This window comes from Hordeum vulgare, chromosome 1H (assembly GCF_904849725.1).
Source record: "Hordeum vulgare subsp. vulgare chromosome 1H, MorexV3_pseudomolecules_assembly, whole genome shotgun sequence".
In the NCBI taxonomy this organism is placed as follows: Eukaryota; Viridiplantae; Streptophyta; class Magnoliopsida; order Poales; family Poaceae; genus Hordeum; species Hordeum vulgare.
Genome location: NC_058518.1, coordinates 511,514,211 through 511,527,989, shown reverse-complemented (window position 1 = coordinate 511,527,989; position 13,779 = coordinate 511,514,211).

The window sequence follows — 13,779 nt, the reverse complement described above, 5'->3', positions numbered from 1 at the left end:
GACGTAAGCCGAATGTGTCTCATCTACGGACATTCGGGTGCGTGGCACATGTGAAGACGGCGGAGCCGCACATCTCAAAGCATGCCGATCGTAGCACCAAGATGGTGTTCATCGGATACGAGAGCAGTTCTGACACCAAGGCATACCGTTTCTACGATCCACAAACCAAGCGTCTACGGATTTCACGCGACGTCGTGTTTGAAGAAAACCAAGCGTGGAATTGGAGCGCCGCAGCCGACGATGCTCCAAACAGTAAGATATTTGCAGTTGAATTTCCAACTGATGATGATGCAGGGGAGGATGTCCAGGTGGTTGGCAAGACGTCCAACCAAGGTGACCACAATGATAGTGATCATCATGGTGCCGACACCGACGACGACGCGCATAGGTCGCAAGGAGATAGCGACAACGCCGCGCACGACAGAGGCGGAGATCTCGACGACAACATCGACAACGAGGCGCATAGTGACGACGACAATCAAGATGATGGTCACGGTCACGACGACTACGCCGACGACACAGATGTCGATGACACACCAGGGTCTCAGCCGTCTTCCTCAAGTGCATCAACACCGACACAATTTGTGTCGCCTCCTTCGCAAGCCACAACGGACTCCTCAGGGCCTCGTCGCTACAAGACCCTCAAGAAAGTCTACAAGTACACAAAGCCAGTTACGCTCGAGTACTCCAGACTATGTCTGTTCGGAGTTGAGGAGCCGGCGAACTTCGTAGAGGCGAGCAAAAGTCCTAGCTGGACGCACGCCATGGATGAGGAGATGAAGGCAATTGAGAGCAATGGCACGTGGACTTTGGTAACCCGACCTCCAAACCAAAAGACGATAGGTTTGAAGTGGGTTTACAAGTTAAAGAAGGACACGGAAGGTGCCATTGTGAAGTACAAGGCAAGACTCGTTGCAAAGGGCTACGTTCAACGTCAAGGAGTTGACTATGATGAGGTGTTTGCACTGGTTGCTCGAATCGAGACGGTGAGAGTGCTCCTAGCTTTGGCAGCACAAGAGGATTGGAAGGTTCATCATATGGATGTTAAATCCGCTTTCCTCAACGGCGATCTCACAGAAGAAGTGTACGTGGAACAACCCCTCGGCTACGAGAAGAAAGGCGAAGAAGGGAAAGTTTACAAGCTCAAGAAGGCACTTTACGGGTTGAAGCTAGCGCCAAGAGCTTGGAACTCAAAGTTAGACCGAAGTCTGGTCTCGCTCGGGTTCAAGAGATGTCCCCTCGAGCACGCAGTCTATACAAAGAACTCCAAAGGCTCAAACCTGCTAGTTGGAGTTTATGTCGACGATCTGATTATCACCGGAGATAGCGTACAAGAAATTGAACGTTTCAAGGCGCAAATGAAGAACAAGTTTAGCATGAGTGATCTGGGATTACTCAACTATTACTTGGGCATCGAAGTGAAGCAAAGCTCTGGAGAGATTTCCCTATGTCAATCGGCTTACGCGGTCAAGTTATTGGACAAGTGTGGCATGTCAGATTGCTACGCGACACAAGTTCCAATGGACCAACGTCACAAGTTGAGCAAGCGTAGCTCAAATCCGCCCGTGGACACCACAATGTATCGAAGCGTTGTGGGCAGCCTAAGATATTTGGTGCATACCCGACCTGACTTGGCTTATTCAGTCGGGATCGTGAGTCGTTTCATGGAGAATCCGACAACCGAGCACATGAGCGCGGTCAATCAAATCTTGCGCTATGTGAAAGGCACCATTAATCTTGGTTGCACGTACAGAAAGGGAAAGGAAGGATTGATCCTTCGTGGATATTCATATAGTGACATGGCAGGTGATGTTGATGACCGAAAGAGCACAACGGGCATGGTTTTCTACCTTGGGCCGAATCCGATTAGCTGGAATTCTCAGAAGCAAAAGGTGGTGGCACTGTCTTCATGCGAGGCAGAATACATAGCGGCAAGCACGGCGGCTTGTCAAGCAGTGTGGCTGAGAAGACTCCTAGCTATTCTTGCAAAGCGGGAGGTGCAGAAGGTGTCACTGAAGATCGATAACCAAGCTGCAATCTCGTTGTGCAAAAATCCGGTTCATCACGAAAGGAGCAAGCACATAGATACCCGGTTTCACCATATCCGGGAGTGCATTGAAGAAGGGTTGATAGAGGTTCAACATGTGAACACGAAAGACCAACTTGCCGATATTTTCACCAAGTCCCTCGGTCGACAGAAGTTCATCGAGATGAGGAGGAAAGTCGGAGTGCAAGAAGTGAAGTCAAGCAACAAGATTAAGGAGGTGAATGTAGAAGTTAATCATGTTGTTTCTTTAGGATTAGGAAAGAAAGCCAAACCGAGTCCTGGTAGTATTAGGATTCCTAGTCCTAGTCTATTTCCATAGTCCCTTCTGGACGTGTATAAAAGACACCCTAGGGGTGTTGATTGTAACACCAGAAAAACGAAAAGCAATACAAAGCAAAGGCTCGACACGGGCCTTTAGCCATCAAATCCATCGATCAGTTTTATTCGTGTCGCTAGTTACGCAAGTTCCGTCAAGTAGCCGGCCGAAGCAAGAATCGCGTAGGCACGCCTGTACAGCTGCATACGCACGTTCAAAAGCCAACACTCTCCTCACCCTTCCCTTGGCATCAACCACAATGATATAAGGCGTACTTGTCCAGCACCCGACGAGAAAAGGCGAGGCCACTGGAGCAAGGCTCAATGACCCATCTCCATTCCTCATCGTTGCCTAAGGATAGAGTATGCGTGCATGAGGCACGCCATACTGCCACCCTGGCCTACGCCCGTCCCGCCAGCCACGCCCAGCATGACCACACATGGAGCACAACCGCCGTGCCCCACCACCCCTTGCAGAGCTCCGCCATCACGCGGTTGACGTGAGGCACACACTGTTGGAAATATGCCCTAGAGGCAATAATAAAGTGGTTATTATTATATTTCCTAGTTCATGATAATTGTCTATTATTCATGCTATAATTGTATTAACCGGAAACCGTAATACATGTGTGAATATATAGATCACAATGTGTCCCTAGCGAGCCTCTAGTTAGCTAGATCATTGATCAATAGATTATCATGGTTTCTTGATCATGGAAATTGGATGTCATTGATAACGGGATCACATCATTGGGGAATGATGTGATGGACAAGACCCAATGCTAAGCATAACACTAGATCGTGTTGTTCGTATGCTAAAGCTTTTCTAATGTCAAGTATCATTTCCTTAGTCTGTCAGATGTGCAACTCTCAGATACCGTAGGAGTGCTTTGGGGGTACCAAACGTCACAACGTAACTAGGTGATTATAAAGGTGCACTACGGGTATCTCCGAAAGTGTCTATTGGGTTGTACGTATCGAGACCAGGATTTGTCACTTCGTGTGACGGAGAGGTATCTCTGGGCCCACTCGGTAATTCATCATCATACTAAGCTCAGTGTGACTAAGATGTTAGAGACGGGATGATGTGTTACGGAACGAGTAAATAGACTTGCCGGTAACGAGATTGAACAAGGTATAGGAATACCGACGATCGAATCTCGGGATAGTATCATACCGATAGACAAAGGGAATTGCATACGGGATTGATTGAATCCTTGACATTGTGGTTCATCCGATGAGATCATCGTGGAACATGTGGGAACCAACATGGATATCCAGACCCCGCTATTGGTTATTGGCCGGAGAGATGTCTCGTTCATGTCTGCATGTCTCCCGAACCCGTAGGGTCTACACACTTAAGGTTCGATGACACTAGAGTTGTAAAGAGAATGGTATGTGGTTAGTGAAGGTTGTTCAGAGTCCCGGATGAGATCCCAGACGTCACGAGGAGCTCGAGAATAGTCCGGAGGTAATGATTGATATATATGAAGTCCTTTTTTGGTCACCGAAAAAGTTTCGGGCTCATCGGTAGTGTACCGGGAGTGCCGGGACGGTGCCGGAGGACCCTCGGGAGGGGTGTCACGACCAAAAGGGTGCATGGGCTGTTAGAGAAGGTGGACCAGCCCTTATTGGGCTGGCCAAGGTCTTCCCTAAAGGCGTATGCACATAGGAATGAAGGAGATAAGGCAAAAGGCTTAAAAGGAAAGGGAGGAAGAGTCCTACCAAGGTAGTCCACCTCCCTAGCTTCGGCCGAAGCTCCTCCTTCTTGGAGGAGGGGACAAGGAAGGACAAGGAAGCCTCCCTCTCCCTCCTCCTATATATAGTAGAGGGTTTTGGCCTTTTGAAGACACACGATTCATCTCCCACGGCACAACCCTACTCCTTCTCCTCCTCCTCCTCCACAACGCTTGGCGAAGCCTTGCCAGAGAACCACATAGCTCCACCGCCACCACGCGTCGTGCCGCCGGAGCTCTCACTCAACTTCTCCTCTCTCCTTGCTGGATCAAGAAGGAGGAGACGTCACCGGGTTGTACATGTGTTGAACGCGGAGGTGCCGTGATTCGACACATAGATCAGAATCCACCGCGACCTGAGTCGCTGCGAGTACGACTCCATCAACCACGTTCTAGCAACGCTTCTGCTTAGTGATATTCAAAGGTTTGAAGATGCTCTAAAACCTCTCTCGTTGCTGGTTTCTCCATAGATAGATCCTTGTATGGCGTAGGAGTTTTTTTTGAAATTACTACGATCGCCAACAGTGGCATCCGAGCCAAGGTTCTATGCGTATATTCTTTGCACGAGTAGAACACAAAAGTTGTGGGCGCTCATTTGTCAACTTGCCTGCCCTTACTAGTCTTATCTTTTTTCGACGGTATTGTGGGATGAAGCGGCCCGAACCAACCTTACACGTGCGCTTACGTGAGACTTGTTCCATCGACACACATGCACTTGGTGCATAAGGTGGCTAGCGGGTGTTTGTCTCTCCCACTTTAGTCGATTTGGATTCGATGAAAAGGGTCCTTATGAAGGGTAAATAGCATTGGCATATCAACGTTGTGACTGTCACATACGTAAGAACCGTTCTTGCTAAAAACCCAAACTAGTCACGTAAAACTTGCAACAACAATTAGAGGACGTCTAACTTGTTTTTGCAGGGTATGCTATGTAATGTGATATGGCCAAAAGGATGTGATGTTACATATGTGATGTATGAGATTGATCATGTTCTTGTAATAGGATTCATGACTTGCATGTCAATGAGTAGGACAACCGGCAGGAGCCATAGGAGTTGTCTTAATTTATTGTATGAGATGCAACGTCATGTTGATTAGTTTACTTTATCGCTAACGGTTAGCTATAGTAGTAGAAGTAATAGTTGGCATGAGGACTTCACAGAGACACAGTGATGGAGATCATGATGATGGATATCATGGTGTCATGCCGGTGACGATGATGATCATGGTGCCCCGAAGATGGAGATCAAAGGACCGAGATGATATTGACTATATCATATCACTATATGATTGCATGTGATGTTTATCATGTTTTTCATCTTATTGCTTAGAACAACGTAGCAAAGATAAGATGATCCCTCATTAAAATTTCAAGATAAGTATTCCCCTAAGTATGCACCATTGCGAAGTATCGTTGTCTCGAAGCACCACGTGATGATCAGGTGCGATAGATTCTAACATTCACATACAACGGGTGTAAGCTAGTTTACACACGCAAAACACTTAGGTTGACTTGATGAGCCTAGCATGTACAGATATATCCTCAAATACGGGAGACTGAAAGGTCAAACATGAGTCGTATGGTTGATACGATCAGCATGGAGATGCTCACCATTGATGACTAGTCCGTCTCACGTGATGATCGGACACGGGTTAGTCGACGTGGATCATGTAACACTTGGATGACTAGAGGGATGTCGATCTAAGTGAGAGTTCATTAGTAATTTGATTAGATGAACTTAATTATCATGAACTTTGTCTAAAATTGTATTTACAAATGTTGTAGATCCAATGGCCAACGCAAATATCTCATTCAACTTCAACGCGTTCCTAGAGAAAACCAAGCTGAAAGACGATAGTAGCAATTATGCGGATTGGGCTCGTAACTTGAAGCTCATCCTCATGGCTCCCAAGAAGGCATATGTCCTTGATGCCCTGCTAGGTGATCCTCGCGTTCCTGCGGTAGACCAGGATGCTAGAAACGACTGGAAGTCGCGGAGTGACGACTACTCTCTCGTTCAGTGAGGCATGCTTTACAGTTTAGAATCGGGGCTCCAAAGGCGTTTTGATATGTTCGAGGAGCTGAAACTTGTTTTTCGAGCTCATGCCCGGGTCGAGAGATATTAAGTCTCTGACAAGTTCTTTAGCTGTAAGATGGAGGAGAATAGTTCTGTCAGTGAGCACATACTCAAAATGTCTGGGTTGCAAAACTGCTTGACTCAGCTGGGAGTTGAACTTCCGGATGATGCGGTCATTGACAGAATACTCTAGTCGCTTCCACCTAGCACAAAGACTTTGTGATGAATTACAACATGCAAGGAATGGAAACGACTATTCCCGAGTTGTATTCAATGCTGAAATCTGCAGAGGTAGAAATCAAGAAAGAGCATCAAGTCTTGATGGTCAATAAGACCACCAGTTTCAAGAAGGGCAAGGGCAAGAAAAACTTCAAGAAAGACGGCAAAGCAGTTGCCGCGCCCGGTAAGATATGTAAAGAGAGCAGTATGTGGTTACTAAAGGCTATTCAGAGTCCCGGATGATATCCCGGATGTCACGAGGAGCTCCAGAATGGTCCGCGGGTAAAGACTGATATGTAGGAAGTCCTGTTTTGGTCACCGAAAAAGTTTCGGGCTCATCGATAGTGTACCGGGAGTGCCGGGAGGGTGCCGGAGGACCCCCGAGAGGGGTGTGACGACCAAAATGGTGCATGGGCTGTTAGAGAAGGTGGACCAGCCCTTATTGGTCCGGCCAAGGCCTTACCTAAAGGCCTATGCACATAGGGATAGAGGAGATAAGGCAGAAGGCTTAAAAGGAAAGGGAGGAAGAGTCCTACCAAGGTAGTCCACCTCCTCCTATATATAGTGGAGGGTTTTGGCATTTTGGAGACACACAATTCATCTCCATGGCGCAGCCCTACTCCTCCTCCTCCTCGTCTTCCGCAGCACTTGGCGAAGCCCTGCCGGAGAACCACATAGCTCCACCGCCACCACGCCGTCATGCTACCGGAGCTCTCCCTCAACGTCTCCTCTTTCCTTGCTGGATCAAGAAGGAGGAGACGTCACCGGGCTGTACGTGTGTTGAACGCGGAGGTGCCGTGATTCGACACATAGATCAGAATCCACCACGATCTGAATCGCTGCGAGTACGACTCCATCAACTGCGTTCTAGTAACGCTTCTGCTTAGCGATCTTCAAAGGTATGAAGATGCTCTACAACCTCTCTTGTTGCTGGTTTCTCCATAGATAGGTCCTTGTATGTCGTAGGATTTTTTCTGAAATTACTACGATCCCCAACACACACACGCCCGGAGCGCCGTCGGATCCTGTTGAGAACATCTCCCACGGACCGAAGGGAGCCGCAAGTAGAAGCCTCGCCGCCACCGTCGGCCGCACGGGCTTCGCTCGACGGCATCTTCTAGCGACAGCGCACTAGGGTTTGGATGAGTCGCCCTTGCGCTGCCTCGAGCGTAAGCGACGTGGGAGTTTTTCACAACATGACCACTAGTAAAAATATTACTCCCTCCATCCAGAACTACTTATCATAGAAATGGATGATTGTAGATATATTTTAGTTCTAGATACATTCATTTCTTTTCATTTTTTACGACAAGTAATTCTGGACGGAGGGAGTATTTAGGTTTGGATGACTATCTAGGGTTGGATATCCAAAATTAGTTTCAGTCTCTCCCACCAACTCTTCAAAATTTGTATTCATAGGATTGAGCTACAAAATATTACTCATTGTCGCGTAACAATAGACCTCATCTACTTACCCGACAACTGTAGGCAAAGGTTGGGGTGCACAGTAAATACCCTCTCGCCCCTCGCGTCGCCTCCCCTGGGCGATGCAGGGGACCCAAACCCTAGCGCTGTCAGGTCCTTTCCGGCTCCTCTCCTGCTGCTGTTGCCGCCGGCGTATTTTGAAGTGGCGGTGGGCCCAACGCCAAAACACTAGGGCGGGTGGTGTGTTGCGGGATCTCCCAGAGGCTACAGGGCGACTCCGGCGTTGGATCCGCGAGTAGCAGGTAGGGCGACGTTCCCTTCTTGTGCGGTGGCGACCAGATCCATGGTCGGCATGGTGCTCTTCCCTTTGGTGGAGTCTATGCCTGGATATGTGTGGACGGAAGCCACGGATCTGGCGTCCCGTCTAGATCCGCCCCGGCGTGGTTTTTTCCAACCGCTGGCGCATGGATGACTGGTGAGGGGCGGCTGGAGGCTCCTTGCCGGCATGCCGCCGACGACTTTAGTCTTCATGATGAGGCTCAGTACGGTTCCATTCAGCTGCAAGATAAGGGGACCGTGACTCCGGTTAAAATCACGTCGACTATGGTCATGGCAGACGATGGTGGTGTTTGTGACGTCGTTCCCTTCTCGAGGCATTGTTGTTGGAGGCCGTGGTACCCCGCTCGTGATGCTCCGGGAGAAACCCTGGATCTGGGTCTACCAGATCGGACGATGATGGCACCTTCGATGTCGTTGTTCCTCCTGGGGCATCGTTTTGGAGCATGTGTTGACTGGAAGGGACACAAGGAGGACCAGTGTTACATCTACCGCAAGGCCAAGGAAGGATCCCGGCGGCATGACACCGCGGAGGTTCGGCGACCGGCGCGTGTGGACGGATACGTGCAGGATGGTGGTGTTGTCTGACGCCATGGTGGCGTCGACGACATGCCACGCAAGGTCGATGCATGAGTTCCTGCTGTGGAGATGGACTAGTGGAAGATGGCGGCAGCAACATGTGAGAGTGCGCCGGTCCGGTGTGTGACCCAGTCCCGGTAGGTGGCTGGGTTGGGCGTCCGGCTTTAGATGTTAGACTTTGGTGTGATGTTTGTTTGGTATTTGGCTCGGACATTCGGCACCCTTTTATTAAAGGGATATGAGTATCAATATGTGTTGCCTAGATGGTCTCCTCAGGCTTACTGTTGTATTATTTTGTATGATCTTTGCAAATAATTAATAAAATGGTCGCATGCATCATCGAGATGCAGAGGTTGGGGATATATCCTCCTTTAAAAAAAAACCTGGCAACTGTAGACACGATGCCTCATTTCTCTTTCATCTCTCTAACACCTCGGGTCATGCATCTCTCTCGTTTTTCTTTGTTTTTAATCGCGAGCCAATCAAGGTCTACACCGCACAAACACCGACCAGGCCTTGTAACAGGATCATACAAAGCTGGTAGACAAGTCACCGATCGACATCACACAAACCAAGCATCGTAACAAGACGATACGTACAAGAAATGCACAGCCGACACTGGTGCCCAAGACAACTTGTAACCTTCCATTGCAAGTAGAGGATCGAGCTCCATATAAAAGAGGGGTGGAGCTGAGCCACATCCACTTTGGAGAAGATAATCCAGCACAACCAAATCGGCAATGAGGCATTCCTAGCGGGCTCCAGGGAGCAGAAGCAAACACTCCCTTGAGAGCTCTACTACAACCTAGATTATCGCCTCTTGCACCCACGAACACGACGCTGTTTTTTTTTTAAAATATTGCATTTTTTATTGTTTTTGAAAAATATTGGGTCATTTAAGAAAATTTCAAAAATAGTGATCGAGCAAGACCAATTAGTCCCTGTCGGCTATGGCTAGGCGGACAGGTCTGCCGGCCTTGCATGCGAGCTGCTATCTGGTTCCTATCGGTCTTGGCTAGGCCGACTAGTACTAATCGGCCTAGTCATGACCAATTAGTACTAATTGACCTAACCATGACTAATTAGTACTAATTGGTGTTGGCAAAGTCAATAAATGCATGAATGTTTTTTTAACCATGCAATCATAATTTTTTATGTCCATGATATGAAAATTGTCCCTCTGTAAATTTTCATGGCCATATTGTAGGAGGAGTGGCGTGTACGTACGTACGTGGTGAATACTACTACCTACGTACTGACCCGGGAGACGGCGGCAAGGAAACTACTACCACTACTCCTGCATATGTCGTGAAACCGCCATAGTTACTGATAGCTCAATGCACAACTCTTTGCTCAAAGTGCAATAAGAGCACTACCGACACGTTTCATGTGCTGCTAGACAAGCGTGCTACTCCCAAGTTTCCTTCTCAAGTGGCCAAACTTACCATGCAAGTTTCCTTCCTCACCAAGAAATCTAGCACACCAAGTCTCACGAACTGTGTCAGTAGTGGGTGAACTATGTCACTAATAGTTTTATTTTTCGGAACAACATGCATTAATACTACTAGTCGTCAACCCGTGCATCCGCACGGGCTAGTAATTTTGGGAACACATGAAGATATTAATGTTGGCTAAATATATATTTACATAATTTAAAATATAGGAAAATACATATTTATCTATTAAATATTAATATTATAATCAATTAACAATTGCTTACCGTATAGAAAAATGTTTGAGATTGGTTAGTTAGAAGAAGTACGTAAGTAAATCATATGCAAAATGCAGAAACATAATCCAACTATGGACAAACAGTACACCATATATTCATGTGTGATGGTGGTAATGCCATAGGAAAAAATGCATTCCCCTTTACGGTTGGAAAACATAGCATAAATATTTGAAAATGAATTTCACTATCTCGGATTTCATGTGAATTCTTGCATTATCTAATGTATCGCGGTAGGCTTAACTTAGTCACCAGTGTTTTAGTTGGCCTTATTAGGTAGAAAATAAATATTTTTTGTTGATATACAAATAGTAGAGACCCCTAAAATTGTTTGCAGAGCAATAATCCGAAAGATGCGAAGCTAACCAAACATTATTTAGTAGTAGCCACGGTATCACATAAAAACTTCAAAGAAATAGTTGACCTACTATAAATAAAAATCAAGCCATAGGTTTAAAACATTTGATCACATGCTTTTGAACACATGCACCACATTTATTTTATTTATTTATTGCGTTGCAAATGAGCAATGATAATCTAAGTAAGGGCACTATGATGGCAACATGTTTACCAACTCCTTGAATTATTAGCAGTGGAATAGGAGAATCACGACCACAAGAAAATTATAAGGTGATTTCACATGTTCTTTTGTGTACCATCTGAAGTATATAAAATATAAACAAAAAATGGTTTACCAAAAAAAGCAAAAGAGACTTCAGTGATCATATGAACAGAGCTAAGGAGACAACTACACACCCCTGCAGGGAGTTTGTTTCTCTATCCAACAGATAGGCATCGTGTTTATATATAGCTCGATCAATTTAAGAATCTTGTCAGGTGATTAGAATAGGTTCTCATATGCAGTTTAAATTTTACACTTTTCGCAATAAAGGGTTTAAATTTTACACGTAGATACTAACAGCTAAGAATTTAAATAGGGAAGGAGAAACTGTACACCTTTTATGGTGGTAACCTCTGTAATCAATAGTTAGATCAACGACATGATTAATCCATACGAAGGTACCATTATCTTATGAACAACAACGCTTGTGTGACATGTGCGCATTGCTTTGCACATCAAGGTTAGGGCTGGAAGATCGACGGCGGCATGATTAATCCATGCGAAGACACTACCATCTCCTGGACAACGACGGCTGTGTGACATGGGAGCGTTTCTTTACCCATCAAGGTTAGGGCTGGAGAATTAAAAAAAGAAAAAGATTATGGCTGGGTGGGCAGCCACGACTGAAAACCTCGTGTTAATTTTTTTTCCTACTTCTACAGCCACGAACGGATTGAGCATATATATTTTTTCCTACTTCTACGGCCACCAACGGATTGAGCAATTCCTTTGGGCCAAATTAAGCATGTATTATATTACTGTTACCGTGTGATCTAAGGACTTTGGGCCTATAGATTATTATTGCTGGAAGAAAAAATAAAATACGTGAATTAATCTGCACCGTTATAATTCGGTCCCACGTGATTAACGATTCATATTTTCTAATTAATGTGGGAATTTCAAAAAATACGTGGATTAATCTGCACCGTTATAATTCGGTCCCACGTGATTAACGGTTCATATTTTCTAATTAACGTGGGAATTTTGTGGGAAATACGTGAATTAATCTGCACCGTTATAATTGGGTCCCACGTGATTAACGGTTCATATTTTCTAATTAACGTGGGAATTTTGTGGGAGTCTCTAATTAGTATAAGTATAGATGGAATCTTTTTCATAAACTGTTAACATATTGAGCATTAAGTATGCAAGGCTCATAAATTTCAAAGAAATAATAATAATTGGAAATGCCACATACCATTTTGAATTATTGCATTTGGTTTCCAATTAGATTGAATTGGTTTAAAAACAAAGCTCGAGAATCTATTGACAATAGTTTGTTCCACCTACCAAAATATCTTTCAGGACACATATAATTTGTTTGATCCACTGATCCAAACATATTTTATTTGTTTTGCTAATGTCACGGTTTTTTTAATACGTCATATCCTTGCATTTCTCAGGTGAAATAATATGGACGTCAAAGCTCCTTATAAGTTCGTATGTTTCATCCCCAAATATGTACGTGATCCTCTTGATTTCATGGATAAAATGTCCACAAATGTCATGAGTGCAAGCGGACTTTTGTTGGGGATTAGCATCCTTAATTAGAGGATTCTATGTAGTCTTTATGGCAAAATAAAAACATCAACGATTAAAGGGAAAATGTTTGCCTTCACCTCGCTCATCCCTTGCGCGGCGTCCGTCATCTCCGTGTCCGTTGGATGTACTCCCTCCGTTCCTAAATGTAAGATATTTTAAAGATTTTACTATGAACCGCATACAGATGTATGTAGATATATTTTAGAGTGTAGATTCATTTATTTTGCTCCGTATGTAGATATATTTTAGAGTGTAGAACAAAGACATCGATGATTGCACAAATGGCACGACGCGACCGAAGATGTTTTATTTTTATTTTTTGCAACAATGATGTTGTTGTACAAAATTAGGTGTCATGGCGTAAAATGTTGTTGCAATTTTCATATCGTGGACATAAAAAAATGTGTATTGCATGGCCAATTTTTTTTTTCATGCACTTATTGGCTTTGCCATCATCAATTAGTACTAATTGACCTAGCCAATTGGTCATGGCTAGGCCAATTAGTAGTAATTGGTCACGGCTAGGCCGATTAGTACTAATCAGCCTAGCCAAGGCCAATAGGAGAGCTCACATATAAGCCTAGTCCCTGTCGGCTATGGCTAGGCCGACAGGATCACATTTTTGAAAATTTCTAAAATGACGCAATATTTTCAAAAACAATAAAAAATGCTATATTTAAAAAATAGTCAAACACGACAAAGCCTTGTAATAATTGGCATGTGTCTGTAACAACAATATTGTCCAAGAATTCATCAGATTAATTAGTTAATTAGACAGTTAAGCACTGTTTATTGGATGGACGAATAGAATAATACCTATTCATTATGTTAACTTGTCAAGCCGATTAAATGGTTCGTCAGACCGATTAAATGGTTTGTTAGATAGATTAAATGGTTTGCTAGATAGATTATTTGGTTGTTAGACCCATTAATCGTTGTTGGCTCACTAACTCGTCGGCAAATAAAGCCTGATTATTTGGCCCATAATCCCTCCCAGCCCCTCCCACTCCTAAAGATCTAGGGTTTATCCCTCCATATGTTGGGGAACGTTGCATGGGAAACAAAAATTTCCAACGCACACGAAGACCTATCATAATGATGTCATCTACGAGAGGAGATTAGATCAACGTACCCTTGTAGATGCACATAGG